Genomic DNA, 18,280 nt, shown 5'->3' with positions numbered 1-18,280 from the left:
GAAAAAGGAGGGTAAAGCCCGGGAGTAGGAAACTATCTGACTAAGCCCCAGCTTCAGGAAACCAAAGGCCAGAAAGAGCTTGGATTGTTTTTCCTCCCTCTGGCCATTTGATTATTCTCTCTTCCTCCTGTCTTGTTCTTTTCCCTCCTCCTCTTCTTACCCACTCCTCTCTCCTCCCATCTGAAGACTAGCTCCTTCTAACTTCCCCCTGTCCCTTGTCCTTTATACCCTCTATTTTCCTTCTTCTATTCTTATCTATCGTTTCTCTTTTCTTCCTTCCTTCTCTTTCTTTTTAACTCTTTCACTGCCTGTCTTTTTTTCTATTTTGTGATCTCATTCTTTTAAGAGCCCCATCATCCCACTTGACCCTCTGCTTTCTCCCCTTAGTTCTGAATCCCACGCTTTTCTCTCTGTCATCTTCATCCATAACAATGTCTCTCTTTCTCTGCCTCTCTGTGTATAAATGTCTGGTATTTTTAAGAACACTCTTCTGGAGTTTATTCACAATGGAATAAACTCAGTATTCACAAGTGGCTGAGCCAAGATTTGAACCTGGATTTTTCCATTTTTCTGTCTCTCTTTCTCCCATTTTCTGTCTCCACAGCCTTTCCTAATCTATCTCACCTTTTCCCCTAACTCTTCTGCTATCTCTCCCCAGATCTCTTTTTCTTCTTCTTCTTCTTCTTCTTCTTCTTCTTCTTCTTCTTCTTCTTCTGCTTCTTCTTCTTCTTCTTCTCCTCTCTCTCTCTCTCTCTCTCTCTCTCTCTCTCTCTCTCTCTCTCTCTCTCTTCCTCTCTTCCCCATCTCTCTCATCTTTTCTCCTTTTTCTCCCTTCCTCTTTGTTTTCCTTCCATCTCATTCCTTTTCCTCTACATTCTTGCTGATTCCTAGCCCACCCTCCCCATTGGTCAGTCAGTCAATCAACAAGCATTTATTAAGTACCTACAATGTACCAAACAATGTGCTGAGCACCATCTCTCTTCCCCACCAGTGACTAGGAGGAGGCAGAGAAGCCATGTACTTGGGTCTGAACTCTCTCTGAAGTGCCACCCTTCAGTCAGGAAAATCCCTGAGCATTGTGCGCTTCGGAAACAAGCTGTTTCAGTCTGTCTAAAGTAGTGCTGATCAAACCCAGCTGACATAGACCAATGTTTTCAAACTCAAAATGGGGGTCACTAACCCAGATGTAAGATCTCTGCTGGCTGCAAATGGACTTAGAAAACCCCATATTAACATCATCTATGTTCTATTGTGTTTTTATTTATTTTGCCAAATATTTCCCAATTACATTTTAATCTGGTTTGGGCTAGACTTGGGTTGTGGGCAGTATTTTGGACCCCTCTGGTCTAGAGTATGGTATCCAGTCACTTCCTCGCCATCCTTACTCTTTACCTTCTATTTTTTATACCATATTCTTGAGGGCAGAGCCTGTTTTGACATTGTCTTTATATTGCAGCATTAAGAACAGTGTCCTAAATGTCTGTTGAATAAAAGACATGTGACAGAATGAGCCCTGGACTCTGCCAAACAAGACACTAGACTTAGCTCTACCAGTAACTATGGACCTTGGGTAAGTCCTTTCCCCTACCTGGTCCTCAGTTTCTTTCTCAGGAAAATGAAGAGGTTGGTTGGAAAATTTCCAATGTCCCTCCCAAGATTTCTTATTTCTTCTGCTGCCAGGTCTCTCCAGAGTCATGAAGCCTTGGAGGCAGAGGCTCTGATGGCCAGCATTTTGTCTACTTTTTCTCACTTGAACCCAATGAGAGAGGTTCTTTATTATTTCTCCCCACTCCTTATTTTTCAGATGTGAAACCAGACTAGTAAATGTTATGGAGTTTGCCTGGGATCCCACAACTAGTAACTACCTGAGATGAAATTCAAACCCAGGTCATCCTCATTCAAAGTTCAGTGCTCTACTCACTAAGCCATACTATCTCTCCACTCAGCTGAGCATCCATCCTTCATCATCATACTCCAGGTTACAGCTTTGAGGCTTAAGGGGAGGGATTGGAGTTATTGAAGGTCTGAGTGGATCTGACCATGCCAGATTTCTCTTACTCCCCTTTCCCCTCCCTCTTTTGGAAGATGAATGGGAGCAGGGCAGCCATAGCAAGCCAAGCAGCTGCATTAATTGTCCACTTGACAACAGTGATAGAGCAGAGACTAATCAATGCCCCCCTGTCTGGGCCTGGCACCTGGTTAGTGCAGGGGAAACTGCCAAGGTTTGCCTGGCATACATCACCATGGGATCCAGCTGTTGTCTGAATAGTTACTCTAGGGAATTAATCCAGGATAATAGATTTAGAACTGGAAGGAGCCTCAGAGGACACAGAACCCAACCCCCTCATTTGATTTCATTTCATTCTTATGACAAGCGGAGAAGGAGGTGCTAGCATTGTACCCATTTTACAGAGGAAGAAATTGAGGCTTAGATAAACTACAGAACTTGCCCATGGTCACAGTGCTAAGTAAGTGCCTGAGGTAGGATTTGAAGCCAAGTCTTCCTGGCTTCAAGTCCAATTAGTACCAAGAATCTAGGTTGGCTCTCATGAAAAGTGTTGTGGCTTCAGGTCCAGGACCAAGGCTGGACCTGGGTCCAATTGTAGAGTCACTGGATATAGTTTTTTTTGGGGGGGGGTGCTTCCCTTTTTTCCTTCCTGTGCCTTATCTCTCTAGACCTCTACCCATTCTTTAGACTGTATGCACCTCTCTCTCTCTCTCTCTCTCTCTCTCTCTCTCTCTCTCTCTCTCTCTCTCTCTCTTTTTCTCTTTCCCTCTCCATTTAGTACATAGGACTCAGCACTCCAAGCTATTTTTCCTTGTTGTAAAGGATGTAAGTGCTACAAGGTAATTTTAGGGAGCAGCTGTGGTTACCAGGGAAGGCCTCGGATAGGAGGTAGAGGTTGAACTGAATCTTGTAGGAAAGCAGAAATTCCAAGAGGGCAAGATGAGTAAGGTGGGGATGTCATACAGGGCATGAGGCACTACCTGTGCAATATCATGGAGGTGGGAGATGTGTGAGTAACAGTACATCTGACTGGACCATTCATGAAGGAGAGTAATCTGTAAGAAATAAAAACTTAAATGTTGAATCTTTGTGAACTTTAAGGTGCTAGATAAATGGCAGTTACTAAAAGTACGTTTCTGGGTTTTATTCACAATAAACAGGCTCTGCATTCATGAAGATCTTGAGTTTTGAGCTGGAAGGGACCTTGGAGATAATCTAGTCTGGGAGGTGACATGTGGCCTCAAGTCCACAGGTTCCCTAGTCTATCCCCTCATTTTATAGGGAGAGAGGAAGTGATCTGCCCAAGTGGCAAAAGCAGGATTTGGGCCCTTTAGACTCCAAAGTTTTGACTCTTGTCCTTGGACCATACGGCTTCTCCATTAGCTCAACGTGTGGCAGAAGTTCTGTGAGGACCTGGGAAGGCTTTGAGTGTGGTCTCAGCCAAGGACCCCAAGCCTGCAGCCTGAGGACCAGCTCAGCTAAGTGGTGAAGGAGAGCTCCAAGCCACCTCTAGAGGGGTGAATACTTTGACTGCAGCTTCTCCTAAAGATGATCCATGGTGTTATTAAGAGACTGAAAGAGAGAACACCTCTATGTGCATAGTCACAGCTTCTTGATGTATCGGAGTTCGAAGAAAGACTATACAAAAATAATAAGATATATACCTGACTATAATTCCTTAGGCTAAGCTTGGCCTAGATAGATGACTGGTAGGTAGGTAGGTAGACAAATAGATAGATACATAGATACATAGACAGAGCTGATTTGCATCTTATGGTCTTAGAGAGTTGGTTGGGGCCCCCCCAGTAACTGACTTGCTGAGTTTGTTTGAGGTGAGACATGAAGCCAGGTCTTCTGCCTCCAACATGTCCACTCATTGACATGTCTCTTCCCTTCCAAGGGCCCCCATTCCCTTGTGGCTCTGTCTCAGTTCCTGGGCCTGGTTCTTTCTATTTTTTTCCTCCCAGCCCCTTAATGATTCCTTTCTCATCATGTGCTGCCCCAGCCTGAAGGTGTCGGAACAAGCCTCAGTAATTATAACTATGCCCTGGAAATCCCCTCTTAATCTTCCCCTTAAGTGAACACCCGAGGTTAACACATTTATTCCAGGGAAGCTGTTCCTTCAGGCTTCTCTCTCTGCTCCTCCCCTCCCCCTAGCTCCCTCCCTCAGACTTTCCCCTCCCTCTGTCTTCGAGTCTCCCACTCTCTGTTTGTCTCTCTCTCTAGTTTTCTGTAGGTGGGTTTGTCGTTCTGTATGTAGAGAATTCCAAGCTGGAAAGGGCTTTAGATACCAGAGAGTCCAAACACCTCCTTTTGTAGGGGAGAAAGCTGATGCACAGAGTGGGGAGGATTTGCTCAAAGTCACCTCACATTTGTTTTTTCCTGTCTCTTTCCTGGTTTACCTTGGAGGATGTAATTTAAAATGTTCATGTTTCTCCCAGCGCTTATCCTATGATCCAGGCAGAACTAGAAAGGACCTCAAAGCTCATCTGACCCAAACCCTTTCATTTACAAGGGAGGGAACTGAGACCAACAGAAGACCCTGCCCAAGGTAGAACACAAAGTGAGGGATAGACTTGGGATTTAGACTCATTCTCTGATTCCATATACAATCAAGAAGCGTTTATTAAGAGCTGACTAAGTGACAGTGACAGGGATTGAAAGGTAAAAGCCAAGCTGCCCCTGCCTTCAAAGAGCTTAGACAACCAAATACATACAAAATACATTCAAGGGAATACTGACAGGGGAAGTTGAGGAACCAGGAAGGGAATCATATAGAGGGCAGTGATTGAGCCGACTGTTAAAGGAAACCAGGGATCCCTAGAGAGAGAGATGAGGAGGGATAGTATTCTAGGCATGGAGATGGGAAGTGGATTGTCCTATGGAAATTACGTCAGTGTGGCTGCCCTGTGGAGTGAATGGGAGTCAGGGGAAATAAGGCCAGACTGTGAAGAGCTTTTAATGTTGATCTTTGATCCTAGAGGTAATTAGGAGCCACTGAAGTTTATAGAGTAGGGCTTTCCCCTTTCTTCACTGAGGCTGTAAGTCCATATCTCTGCCCTTTACTTCTGTGTGTCTTGGTATGTCTGTCTCTACAATGGATATGCTTCATGACTCCTCCAGTTGTAGGAAATCTCTACAGTCACCCCCACCAAGAGAAATCATTACTCACATGATTTAGTAGATAAGTCTAAGACTCCAAGCTAAGATACTATGATTCTAATTAAATAAACATCTAAGCCCAGATATTAAGATGCTAAGATCCTACTGTCTAAGCTAAGCTGGCAGATCATACAGGGGCAAGAACACTTATTTTGGTGCCAAAGTACCTGGTTCAGATCCCTCTCTAATGCTTCTTACCTGGGGTTACCTTGGGCCACTTAATTTCCCTGAGTTTCAGTTCCCTGTAAAATGGTGGGGTTAGACTAAATGGTCTGAGAGGACCTTTCCTGCTCTGAGTCTGTGATCTGAGAGACTTCCTCAGAAAAGTTGTGATTTGCTGAAGATCACACAACCATTAAGTATCAGAGACAGGATTTGAACCCAGACCTTCCTTACTCTAGTCCTGTACACCATTGTACCTTTACAGCCACATGTATTACACACAATTTTGATACTTCAAAAGGTTAATAATTTTCCCTGTGGGGGCAAGCTCCCTATTCCTACAAATACCGGTCTCTCCATCCTTAATAGCTAATTAAATGAGTTGCTATGACTCACCCCCACCAGAAAGGAAGGAAGGAAGAAAGAAAGGAAGGAAGGAAGGAAGGAAGGAAGGAAGGAAGGAAGGAAGGAAGGAAGGAAGGAAGGAAGGAAGGAAGGAAGGAAGGATGGAAGGAAGGAGGGAGGGAAGGAGGGAGGAAGGAAGGAAGGAAGGAAGGAAGGAAGGAAGGAAGGAAGGAAGGAAGGAAGGAAGGAAGGAAGGAAGGAAGGGAAGGAAGGGAAGGAGGGAGGGAGGGAGGAAAGAAATCAGTACTTGGCAGTTAGCCTTCTGATGATACTCACACTTACTAGGTTGGTCCTCTGAAGACAGGCACACAGGCCATGAAGCATTTAAGAACCCATACTTACCTCTATTCTGTGAGGAAGCAAGTAAGGAGGAATTGTTTATGTATCTTGTCTATATTTGTATTTAGATCTAGTCTTCCCTGTCACCCTATCTGCCCATCCCCCCATCTCTGTCTGTCTCTGTCTCTGTCTCTGTCTCTGTCTCTGTCTCTCTGTCTCTCTCTCTGTCTCTCTCTCTCTCAGGTGTTCTATGTACTCATTCTATCCTTTAATGGTCTCTTGCCCTTCTCCCTTCTGTGTCTCCTGATTCCCATCTCTCTGATCTTTCTGCCTTGCCCCTACCTCTTTGGGTCCTCTCTCTCTCATCTGCCCCATACAGACACATACCTTCAAAACCCTACCTCCCTCTATTCTTTCCCCCAGGTCATCCATAGCAAGACCCACCTGACATCTTTCTTTCCTGGGAAAGCTGGATCTGAGTTCTCAGGATAATTCACTTTCTGTTTCTTCATCAATATGCAAACTATTAAATATCTCTTTCATAATTATGGTTAATTTCATAACCAGCACCTTAATTGGCTGGGTCTGATGGGGGAATTCTTGCAAGGAGACAGAGCAGAAATATTTTGACGTGATCTCTCCCAGCCCCATTGTGTTAGAGACTGTGTGTGTGTGTGTGTGTGTGTGTGTGTGTGTGTGTGTGTGTGTGATGTAGAAGTTGAATTCACACCTGAGAGGGGAAGGAATAATGGTGCTTCAGTTCAGGTGTTATCCAGGTGTGGTAGAAGGTCCAGGAAACAAATTTTTAGCTGCATCACCTACTAATATGATTGAATTGTCCCGCAGTCTCTATCCTGTCTCTCTTCTTACCTTGACCTGCTCATACCTCATTCATTTTTGTTGATGCTTGGTCATTTCAGTTGTGTCCATCTTCTTGACTCCATCTGGAATTTTCTTGGCAAAGATACTAGAGTGCTTTACCATTTTCTTCTATAGCTCATTTTACAGAGAAGAAAACTGAGGCAAGCAGGGTTAAGTTACTTGCCCAGGGTAATAGCTAATAAGTGTCCGAGGCCAGATTTGAACTCACAGTGATGAGTTTTCCTGACTCCAGGCTCACAAAGTGCTGGCCCTAGAGTCAAGAAAACCTGAGTTCAAATGGGGAGAGTGTAGGGATGGGAATCAGGGTAAGGAAGGGGACAGGACAGGGATGGAGAGTTAGGACTGGGACAAGAGACAGGGCAGATATGGGCATTGGTTGCTATTCAGTCATCTCTGACTCTTCATGACCCCATATGTGTGACCATAGACAAGTCACTTAACCATTTGCCTTAGTTTCTTCATGTATAAGATGAGGTAGAGAAGGAAATGGCAAAGCACTCCAATATCTTAGCCAGAAAAAACCTCAAATGGGTCACAGAAAGCCAGACGTGACTGAATAGTAACAAATGCGCATACCTACCCTATGTCCTATCCCAGTCCTAACTGTCCATCCCTCCTCTGTCCCCATCCTTACACTGATTCCATCCCTATCTTGTCCCTATCCCTACACTTCTTTATATCTCAGTGATCCCATATCCCTGTGCTCTCTCTATCCCTATACTGAGCCCATCTGTAATTGACCTTTCTGTTCTTACACTTTCTCTTCTATCCTTACATTGCCCTATCCCTACATGAACTATCTCTCCCCATGCCCATAATGACTTCTCTATACTTCCCTCATCCCTACACTGACCTCCCATCTTTACAATGCTTCCCATCCCTACATTCACCCCAGGCGTCTAACTCTCATTTCAACTTAAACTGATACCTTTTCCTACCCCACTATCCCTACACTGACCCCAAATTTACCTTGTCTTCATCCCTACATAGGCCCTACCCTGGCCATCAAACTACTGCTCTCAACCCCACCTTGGCCCCCAAATTTGCCCCAACCCCATCTTTTTATTGATTTCTATCCCAACTTTGGCCCCCCAAACTTGCCCTGACCCCAGCCCTACGCTAGCTTCCCATCCCTACTGGCTTCATTTAATCCTGAAGTGTCATAAGACCCATAGTCAAGTGACTGTAGCCTCTGGTTTTCTGTCTCCCAGCTAAGACTTTTACCAAACTCACATCCCTGCCTCCCCTCACTCACCCCATCCACTGCATCCAGACTTTGTTCTCATGATCTAGGTGGGACCAGATTCAGAGGGTGCCGAGCGTAGGCTTTTGCCTACAATAAAGCAGTGCCTGCCAACCATCTTACCAGCCTCACAATATTTTTAGCCCTTGGCCTTTCTCAGTGGTGGCCAGATGCCAGGGGGAAGACAATGTGTTCACTAGAGAAAAGGCCAGCTTTCCCAACACCTTCCACAGATTATCCCAAAGATGGGGTGAAATTCACTTTTTACTTTATCATCATCATGCCTCTTTGGGGGATAGCCTTACTAGGTGACCCAACTCCTTCTTTTGCTGGTCTGCTTTTGGGCTTTTTGCCAACCTTGGTTTCAGGATTCATGGGAGAGGAAAAAAAAGACAGAAGTTGTCTGTGTAGCATCTTCATGGATGAAAGTACAATTGGGATGGTCTCTGTATGTATTTTCCATGAGAGAAATAAGGTCATGAAATCATAGAGTTAGAAAGGACCTTCAAGGTCATCCAATTCAACTGAAGTCATCCAGTCCAGCCGTCTCATTTTACAGGTGAGGAGACAGAGGCCCATGGAGGTTAGATGACTTGGCCAAGGTCACACAGTGTTTAAGTGATAAAACCTGGGTTACTTGAGACTTGAGAATTACATTTGTTTAATAGTCAGGAGTTACAAGCAGAAAGGCTTTGGAGTCAGAGAATCTTGGTTCAAACTTCAGGTCTGTGTGACACTGGGCAAGGTCCTGGCTTCACTTTGCTCATCTGTAAAATGGGAGGTTTGGAAGAGGCAGCCTCCGAAAGTCCTTTTCAGCTTTAGACTCCCTAACCCTAGTCTGCAGACCTCAGTTTCTTCAGCATTTAAAGATTCTGAGGAAAGATCACAGTCTTAGAGCTGCAGAGAACCTTCAGGATCTTCTAGTCCAAACTTTTCATTTTACAAATGAGGAGGGGCAAGTATTATGATCTCCATTTTATAGATGGAGAGACTGAGGTTTGGAACAATGAAATGACCTCACCCACTGTCAAACTGCTAGCTCAGGCAAGGGAAGTTTTGGTCTTTAAATCCCTGAAGTCCATCTGGGGTGCCTGACACATAATTGGTACCAAATAAATGCTTGTTGAATTAAATTGAATTTAATATATATTGAGGGCCTCAGAGGCAATTCCCTGGTCAAGGTCTTGCTACACACACACACACACACACACACACACACACACACACACACATAACATGCACATACGAAACATTCACATACAAGATAGCATGCACACACACATAACATACACACACGTACACACACACACACACACATACACAAGTATCCTTTTGAGGTTGGGGTAAGGGTCTCAGGTGCTTCTATCCTGTCCTCTTGGTAAAGGTAGCCCAAGGTCCCTCCTTTCCTCCCTCACCCCTCAAGGGCACCTGGTCTGTCTCAGCCCCTGAGCTCGGATGTTTCCCAAATGAACTTGCTGCATTATTCCATGAAACAATAATAGAAAATTCATGCCCTAGAGCCAGAGTGCAAATAATGTGAAATCAGACAAGCGAGGGATGAGGAAAGAAAGGGGAATTAGGTATGGGCAGGCTACACAAATAGGCAAAGCAAGGAGTCTGCCTTCTCTCTCCCACACCTCCTCCCTTCTTCATCATCTTGGATGACCTTTTCTCCCTCCCTTGGGTCCTTGCCCCTTAACCTCAGGACTGAGATTAGCTCTCCTGGGGTGGCTTGAAAAGAGGGAAGGGAGGGCTGAGTGTTGAGATGCTGCTGTGCAAGGAGCACAAAACATGGAGGCAGAGGCCCTAGGTGCAAATCTCACCTCAGAAGCTTAGTGCCTCCGCGACCTTGACCAAGCCACTGTCTGGCTTCCCCTCTCAGGGCCTCAGTTTCCTCTGCTGCAAAATTGCTGGAGAGGCCTCCCAGTTCTGGATCTAGGGTCCTCCAGTGTAGGTTTGAACCCCAGGTCTGTCTCCTATATACCTATGTGTCTTCTCCAAACTTTGTACCTACTCCAGCACCCAGCTCTGCATACATTAGGTGCTTCATAGATGCTGAATGAATCCTGGGGCTGCCATTTGGTATGATACAAGTCAGTTTAGACAAGTGAGGGAAGAGGGGGGGACCTGTGCTCGGAGTCAGGGTATATAAAGTGCTTCACAAACCCCAAAGTGCTATGTTATGGTGAAGTAGCCAGATTCAGGAATAATAAAGGCTGCCCAATTGAACTAGATTGCAGAGAATGGGGAGAGGGCCAACATGAAGCAAAGATGGAAAGAGTAGAGGGAACGGGTGTCAGATTGTGGTGGGCTCTTCCTCAGCTCTGACATTCTCGGTTTTCTGTTCTAAGGTCCCTCCAAGCTCTGGCACTCTATGTTTTAAAGTCAGCCTCTAATATACGATCTAGGCGTCCTATGTTCTAAGGTCTCTCCCAGTTCTGATGTCCTATGTTCTGAGTTTCATCCCAACTCTGATGATCTATGTTTTAAGGTATTTTCCATCTCTAAAGAACATTCTATATTCTGAGGACCAACTCAGCTCTCATATTCTATATTCATTCCAAAGGCCCTCCCAACTTTGACATTCTATATTTTAAGGTGTCTTCCAGCTCTCACATTCTATATTCTAAGATCCCTTCCTGTTCTGATGTTCTATATTCCATGTTCTAAGTCGTTCCCCCCCATACATACATACATACATACACACATAGCTATAAGACAATTAATGCACAGGAATTAGGTGAAAAAGACAGCCATTTAAAACCATATTCCCTGATTTGGGAGGAAAAACAGTTGAATTTTCCTTGGGAGTCAATGGAAAATATTTGAATGGAGGAGTAAACTTGACTGGATTTTTGTATGAGAAACAGTAGTCTGGAAGTCAACAATGGCAGGAACGGATTGAAGTTGGGAGAGAGAGTGGCAATAGAAATATCTGTTAAGAGACTACCTTAACAAAACCAATAATAGCTGGCATTTAAACTTTGCCATATGCCTTTGCATATACTATACCATTTGATCCTCCCAACAACCCTATGAGGTAGGTGTTATTGTTATCCCCATTTTACAGATGAGGATCTGAGGCTGAAAGAGGATGAGTGACTTGCCCCATGTCACACAGCTAGTGAGTGTCCAAGACAGGATACGAACTCATGTCTTCCTGACTCTGTGTCTAACGGTCCATCCTCCGGGCCACCTGCATCCTCAAGCAAGTGCTCATGAGGGCCTGCCTTAGGGTGGTGATCAGAGAGGAACAGAGAGAGACTAAAGCAGGTGTGAGAGATGAGGGATGTTGGTGGGAGAGCATTGAGGTAGCTTAGTAACTGATCGGGCATGAGGAATACTCTAGGATTCTGGGATGAACATCAGATTTAGGGGCTTGAAGGGACCTCAGAGATCACCTAGTACAACCAAACTCATTTTAAAGATACAGATAATAAGACCCAGAGAGGTCATATTTGAAGTCTTGTCCAAAGTAACTCAGGTGATAGATGGAAATGCTGGGACTCCTCCATGTTCTGATCCTGGATCCCATAGCTTGTCCCATGTGCCACACTGCCTCCCCAGGGGAACAGACAAAAAAAACTCAAATGGCTCAATGCTCTTTTAGGCTCCCTAGAGAACAGACCCAAAGACCCATCCTGCCACTAGTGGAAAAGAAGCATCTTTCTTGCATGCAGTATAACTCTGGACCAGAAGAAAACTCCATCCCTAACACCAGTGTGTCCCTCCTAGGATCGAATTCCCTCCTCCAACCCTGAGATTTTTACTGCTTTTGTATTTATTGGTCCAATTTTGAAAACCTGTGCCCTGAATGAACCCCTTCAGAGGGGCAAGTATCCAAAATAAAGCTCTGATTTAAATGCATAAAGCAACCTCCAGAGCAGCAGCAATTAGGAGAGTAACCAATGTTATAAACATTGCCAAGCTGTGTAAGCCTGCTGAGAGACCAGGCCAGTTTGGACAGGAGGTACAGACCTGCCTTAATGGACACAAGGCAGCATCACTCCGGTGTCCACGAGGACCATGTAACTACAAGAGTGGGGTGGCAGAAAGAAAGCCCGGGGCCAAGAGCCAGTACACCTGGCTTCAGAATCGCCTCCCTATATAACCTTGGGGAAGTCAGTTCTGTCTCTCCAAGCCTCAGTTTTCTAGTCTGTGAAATCAGAAAGTTGGATGGCAGGAACTCGAGGCTATTTTCCAGATCTGGAATTCAAGATTCTAAAATCTCATCCAGCTTCATGTTCTATGTCCTAATATGTCTTCCACCTCTGGTAGTCTATGTTCCATGGTACTTTCCAGCTTTCACCTGTGTTCTGAGTTCCAGCATTCTATGCTGCATATTCTCAGCTCCCTTTCCCATCTCTCACAGTTTGTTTTAAGAGCCTTCCAAGCTCTGACAGTCAATGGTCTGTGTTCTAAGGTCCCTTCCAACTCTGACAATCTATGTTCTAGGAGACATCAAGAGATGGAGGGAGGGTAGGCGGGAGGGAGGGAGGGAGAGAGAGAGAGAGAGAGGGAGAGGGAGAGGGAGAGGGAGAGGGAGAGGGAGAGGGAGAGGGAGAGGGAGAGAGAACTTTTGATTTCAATAGGGAACTCCTAAATGATTCAATTTTCTCTACCAATGAAGACCAATGACATCTTCTCTGAAGCACATGGCTCTATGACCCTGGTCACTTATGTTTGCCTCAGTTTCCTCAACTGTAAAGTGAAGATAATAGCAGCACCTACCTCCAAGGTTATTGTGATGAGATGATATTTGTAAAGGGTTTAGCATAGTGCCTATCAAGTAGTGGGTATTCAATAAATGTTTTCCCTTTGCCTTCAGAAAGCTGCCTGGAGCACTAAAAAGTTAAATGACTTGCCCAGGGTCACACAATACATGTCAGAGATAGGACCTAAATCCAGGTCTTTCTGGATCCAGGGCTATATCTCTATCTTCCAGACAATGTTAACTCATAAGAGGCAGCATTGGACAATGGGAAAGGGACTGGATTTGAAGTCAAAGGATCTGGGTTCAGATCCTGGATCTACCTGATAACCTTGGGCAAGTTGGACCACTTTGGATCCCAGATACTGGTCTATAAAATGAGGAAGTTGGATTCAATGGTGTCTAATGTCCATCCTGACTCTAAAGCTATGAGCCTGTGACTCTCCAGCTCAGACATCATTTGTCCTGAGGGCCCTTGCAGCTCCCACATTTCACAAGAAAGTAAATTCACCCATGCTGTGGCTTTGTGGCATGAGTTTAAAACCATACTCCACAATTTCCATGTGATAGTTCTGCTCAGCTCCAGAACCACGTAGGACATGTCCTATTTTCTGTGCTCTTAAGAGCCTAGAGTGTAATGATGCCCTCCATGACTCCAGCATAGTGCTAGGGGACCTGGAGCCCTTAGGCACTGAGAACAGAAATATGAGCTGATGTCTCCAAAGCAAACTCAGGTTTGCCTAGAGCTTTCTCTATAGTATTTCAGTCACATCTCATGACATCCCTGTGAGGTAGGTACTCCAGGAATGGTTATCCTCATTTTACAGATGAGGAAACTAAGGCAAAGGAGTCAAATGACTTGCCCACGTCATATAGATAGTAAGTGCCTGAGGCAGAATTGGAACTCAAGTGTTCCTGATTTGAGTATAGCCCTCCATTAGCAAAATGCCATGATGTCTCTGAGTCCTAAAGCCTAGAATACAGTATTTGGTGGTACTTTGTGCAAGGTACAAAGGCTGCTGCAGAGAATGGTTAGCGCATTCATCAGTTACATATGTATGAAATGTCAACAGAATTTTATATGTATATATATATAACTATGTAGAGTTACAGATGTATTTATAGAGTACATTCATATATACACACATATGGTTACATTCATGTTTCCCATATATGAAATGTGAACAGAATTCTATATATTTATATATATACATACATGTGGTTGCATATCTATTCATATGCTCTCTCTGTATAATTACATATATATTTCACATATGAAATGTGAGCAGGAATACATGCTTATATGTAATATATTCGTATATACAGTTGCATGTGTTTCACATTATGAAATGTGAATAGGATTATATATAGTCATATATGACTCCATATATTTATATAATACATAGTTAAATATATGCTATATTACATATAATATATGAAATGTGTACAGGAATTTACATCGTTACATGCATATTTTGTAAAATATCTATTATACACGTATATAATATAATATATAGTACATAGTTATAAAATACACATATATTTCTTATAGATGAAATGTGAACCATATTTTATACGTACATATATAGTTACATATATATTTATATTATATGTAGTTACACATATGTTTTATTTTTGAAATTTTAACAGGAATATATAGTTACATATATTATATTCTATACATACAGTTACACATATTTTGTATATACAAAACATGTATATATTTTTACATATGTTTATATGCTGTAGTTATATATAGGTTTCATATTTGAAATTTGAGCAGGAATATATATAATTCCATATGTTTATATCTAATTTATATCCTTTTACAGTTATATACATGTTTCACATATATGAAATGTAAAAAGAATTATATATGCATATATAATTCATATTTTTACATACATATAGTTACATATGTTTCATATAATAAATATGACTGTGAATACATACAGTTCAATATATTCATATGTACAATTACATACATATGTTTCATATGTATGGAATGTGAATAGGATTTTATATATGAATACACACATGAAATATATCATTATATTATTATTGCATCTATATATTACTATATTACCATATTATTATATATTGAAATATATATTTAATGGGATAGCCTTCAATGGCTCTGGGTTGGTAATGGCTTAGTGAAAAGAATCCTGGTTTTGGAATCAGAAGGAGAGATAAAGAGAGTTACTAGCCCTGCGAGGAATTCCCAGGAGAGGAACCTCCCTCTGCCAATGGAGAGGGTAGCTTACAGTGTTTGGGAGTTGCCCGGGAGACAGAGGGATGAGTGACATGCCTGAGGTCATAGAGCCATTATATGTCAGAGAGAGGACTTGAACCTGGGTCTTCCTGACTCTTAGGTCAGCTCTATGCTTCTGGGCTCTAGACTCCAGCAGCTGGGTTCCAATCTCCGCTAATGTGCTGCAGACCCTCCATGTGACCTCCCTGGGCCTCTTTATCTGCATCTTTCAAATGAACAAACAGAATGTAATCATCTCTTAAGGTCCCTCCCTTCCTGCTCTCATTGCACACACTAATCTGGAGAAGGGACAGTGAGGAGCCCAACTTGGCAGGAGGGAGGGTGGGTACAGGAGAATATTAGAAGATTAGGTGGGGATCAGATTGGGAGACTTCCAGAGGCCAGGGTTTGTGTCTTTATCAGACTTGGTAGATGATGGGGATCAAATGTGGGTGCTTGAGCTGGGGAGTAGCCAGTGGTATTAAAACAGTCTACACACCATACTCAGGTAGTTGGAGCAGAACCAGGTCAGACACTTTCACCCAGAAGGCTCAAAGGAAGCTCCAAGGAAGGCTTCAAAGGAAGCCACTGGTGGGCATGACTCTGAGGATGGGGATGTGATTGCCACAGTCAGTGTGGCAGAGCACCTCAAGCCCTGGGTTTCAAGGCAGAAAAGACTACCACTACCCACTTCTACTTGGGCTACATTTCCAGTCTTGGTTTTCTTATCTGTACAAGGAGAAGATTGGATGGAATGACCTCAAAGGGCCTGCCCAGCTCTAGACCTCAGATCCCCAGGCTCCAGCTCCATCGGGCATGTGTGATATGCCTGCCCACCCAGTGCTAAAAGGCCCATTTATCTCTCACCATTTCCAGGCTTCACACCAGAGATGGTCCCAGCTGTTTTTCCAATTATTTATTGATCGCCTGTCAGGATGTTTTCTTTGCTGGTGGGTCACTGAAGCATGTACGACTCTGGTGAAAGTGAGGATAGAGGGTCCCAGAGGATGGGGGTCAGGTGGGGAAAGAGAAGGAGCCAAGATGGAGAGGACATGGGAAAGAAGGACAAGAAGCAACCAGGCTTCCCACCCAAGCTGCTCTTGCTGTTAACTATCCGGGTGACCTTGCCCACGTCCTTTCCAGTCCTATGGTCTCCATTTTCCCATCTGCGAGTGAGAGGCTTGGATTAGATGTTCTCTCAGGTCCATTCCTGTTCTAAATTGGGGAAAAAACTCTCAATATTGTGTGATGGTGTAGGATGTGGGGGTTGTACTGAAACATCCAGGAGAGACTCCTAGCCCATCAAGGAACATAGTATAACTATTGCTCAAGAAATGAACAGGCATTTATTATTATTATAATAATAATATACCAGACATCATGCTAGGAGCTGGGAATACAAAAACAGACCTTGACAGGGTACAGTGAGAGCCAGGGAGTTAGGGGCCTCAGCACTAATCCTGAGTCTACAGAGCAGCCACCTGTGGGACCTTGACATCACCTAGCTGGGTAGGCCTCAACTCCCTCCTCTCTGAACTGAGGGGGTTGGATGAGGTGACTTTGGGGTCCCTTCCAAGCTCCAAACCTATGGTCCTATGAATCTTGTAAGAACGACGGTATGGGCATGCCCCATTTTACAGGAAATTAAGCACAATGGCCAGCATTTATATTGTGTGTTAGGATTTCTGCAGAGAAAGGAGAGAAAAGAACTTGTCCAGGAAGGGCGGGAACTCAGTTCCACCTCCCAGAGCAGCCCAATTTTCACTACTCTATGACAGCAGGAAGTAAAATGGGAACATGCCAGACCTGGAAATGGGCTCAGAAGCCATCTGGTTCAGTCCTCTCATGGCACACTTGGGGGTCGGAGGTGCAGGGAGGGAAGGATTAGACAGTGAGTTAGCAATGGAGGTAACTTAGCAGAATCATTGCCCCATGAGCCTTCTCACTGTGATTCTGGAACACTAGAGACGTTGGGGCAAGAAAGGGCAGTGGGCAAAGGGCTCATTCTGCACCCCCAGACTTCCAAAAGGTCATCAGCAACACAGGATTCCACAGAGAGGTGGCAGGGGGATGCCTTCCTGCAAGCAGGCAAAAAGTCACACCTTCCCTAGGAGTTTGAGGACATCTGCTATTGTTAACTCCCATTAATGCAGCGCCTAATTTTTACAAATCCAGCAACAACTGGGGGGGGAGGGGGAGGTTGGGATAATCTCTCAGGTTCCCTTCCCCCTCTAAATCTTTGATTCTCTGATTATCAGGACCATATTATGGGGGGGGGGGGCGGGGGCGGGGGCGGCGGAGATCCTGAGGTTATGTGACATTAAGTGATTTGACCAGGATCATAGAGAGCTAATAAATTTCTAATGAGAAGGGAACAAGCATTTATTAAGTACTTACTGTGTGCTAAGCACTTTACACATATTATCCCTGAACCTTACTACTCTGGGAGGTAGGTGCTAGTATGATTCACATTTTACAGATGAGAAAGCAGAGGCCAATGGGATTAAGTCATTTGCCCAGGGTCATGTAGCTAGTAAGTGTCTGAGGTCAAATTTGAACTCAGGTTTTCCTGACTGCAGGCCCAGTGCTCCATGTACTTAGCTCCACGGCTTAGACTGGGTGGCCTCTAAAGTCCCTTTTATCTCCTAATTCCATATTTCTTATACTACACCAGAGCTATAGATCTGACTCTGGGTAAGTCAAGTCACCTTTTCCGGGAAGGTTTCCTCATCTGGGACGTGGGGATACTAGTCATAGAGTCTTAGATCTAGAGCTGGGAGGAAAATCAGAAGCCATCCAGCCTAACCTTGTCACTTTGCTGATGAGGAAGCTCTCCATCTGAGAAGAGAATGACTGGTCCAAGGTCACAGACCTAGAAATCGTCAGAAGCAGGATTCAAATCCAGGTTAGCTGAACCTGAATGCCGGCTGCCTTTTCCACTAGCCCCTGCTGACTCTGTGTGGGGGAAAAGAGAGAGCCTCCCCTCAGGGCTCTCTCTCTGGCTTCCAGTCAATGGTTCATTCTACTGATCCATGTAGATTTAGGACCACCCCATCTGTGTATAGGGAGTGGCTATGGTGGACGTTGGCTTGTGCCAGGCTGTCCTGTGGGTCAGATGTAGAAGAAGGAGGTCCTGCTCACACTTGACCTCGGAAGGAGATGCACACCCAGAGG

At 44.3% G+C, this 18,280-nt stretch overlaps 1 protein-coding gene across 3 annotated transcripts in view; it reads left to right on the top strand.

The window, feature by feature from the left end:
- LINGO1 (leucine rich repeat and Ig domain containing 1) overlaps window positions 1–18,280 on the top strand; it is a 45,288-nt gene that overhangs the window by 23,275 nt on the left and 3,733 nt on the right. Inside the window, exon 2 of one of the 3 annotated variants that reach the window (XM_072628684.1) lies at window positions 1,457–1,570. The exons of the other annotated variants lie outside the window; for them this stretch is intronic. The gene's annotated coding sequence lies outside the window, so the exon portion shown is untranslated. The remainder of the gene's footprint in view (window positions 1–1,456; window positions 1,571–18,280) is intronic. 3 annotated transcript variants of the gene reach the window in all.

Source organism: Notamacropus eugenii, chromosome 1 (assembly GCF_028372415.1).
Source record: "Notamacropus eugenii isolate mMacEug1 chromosome 1, mMacEug1.pri_v2, whole genome shotgun sequence".
In the NCBI taxonomy this organism is placed as follows: domain Eukaryota; kingdom Metazoa; phylum Chordata; class Mammalia; order Diprotodontia; family Macropodidae; genus Notamacropus; species Notamacropus eugenii.
The sequence above is the reverse complement of the archived record's forward strand: the minus strand, read 5'-3'. Positions and strand labels throughout refer to the sequence as shown.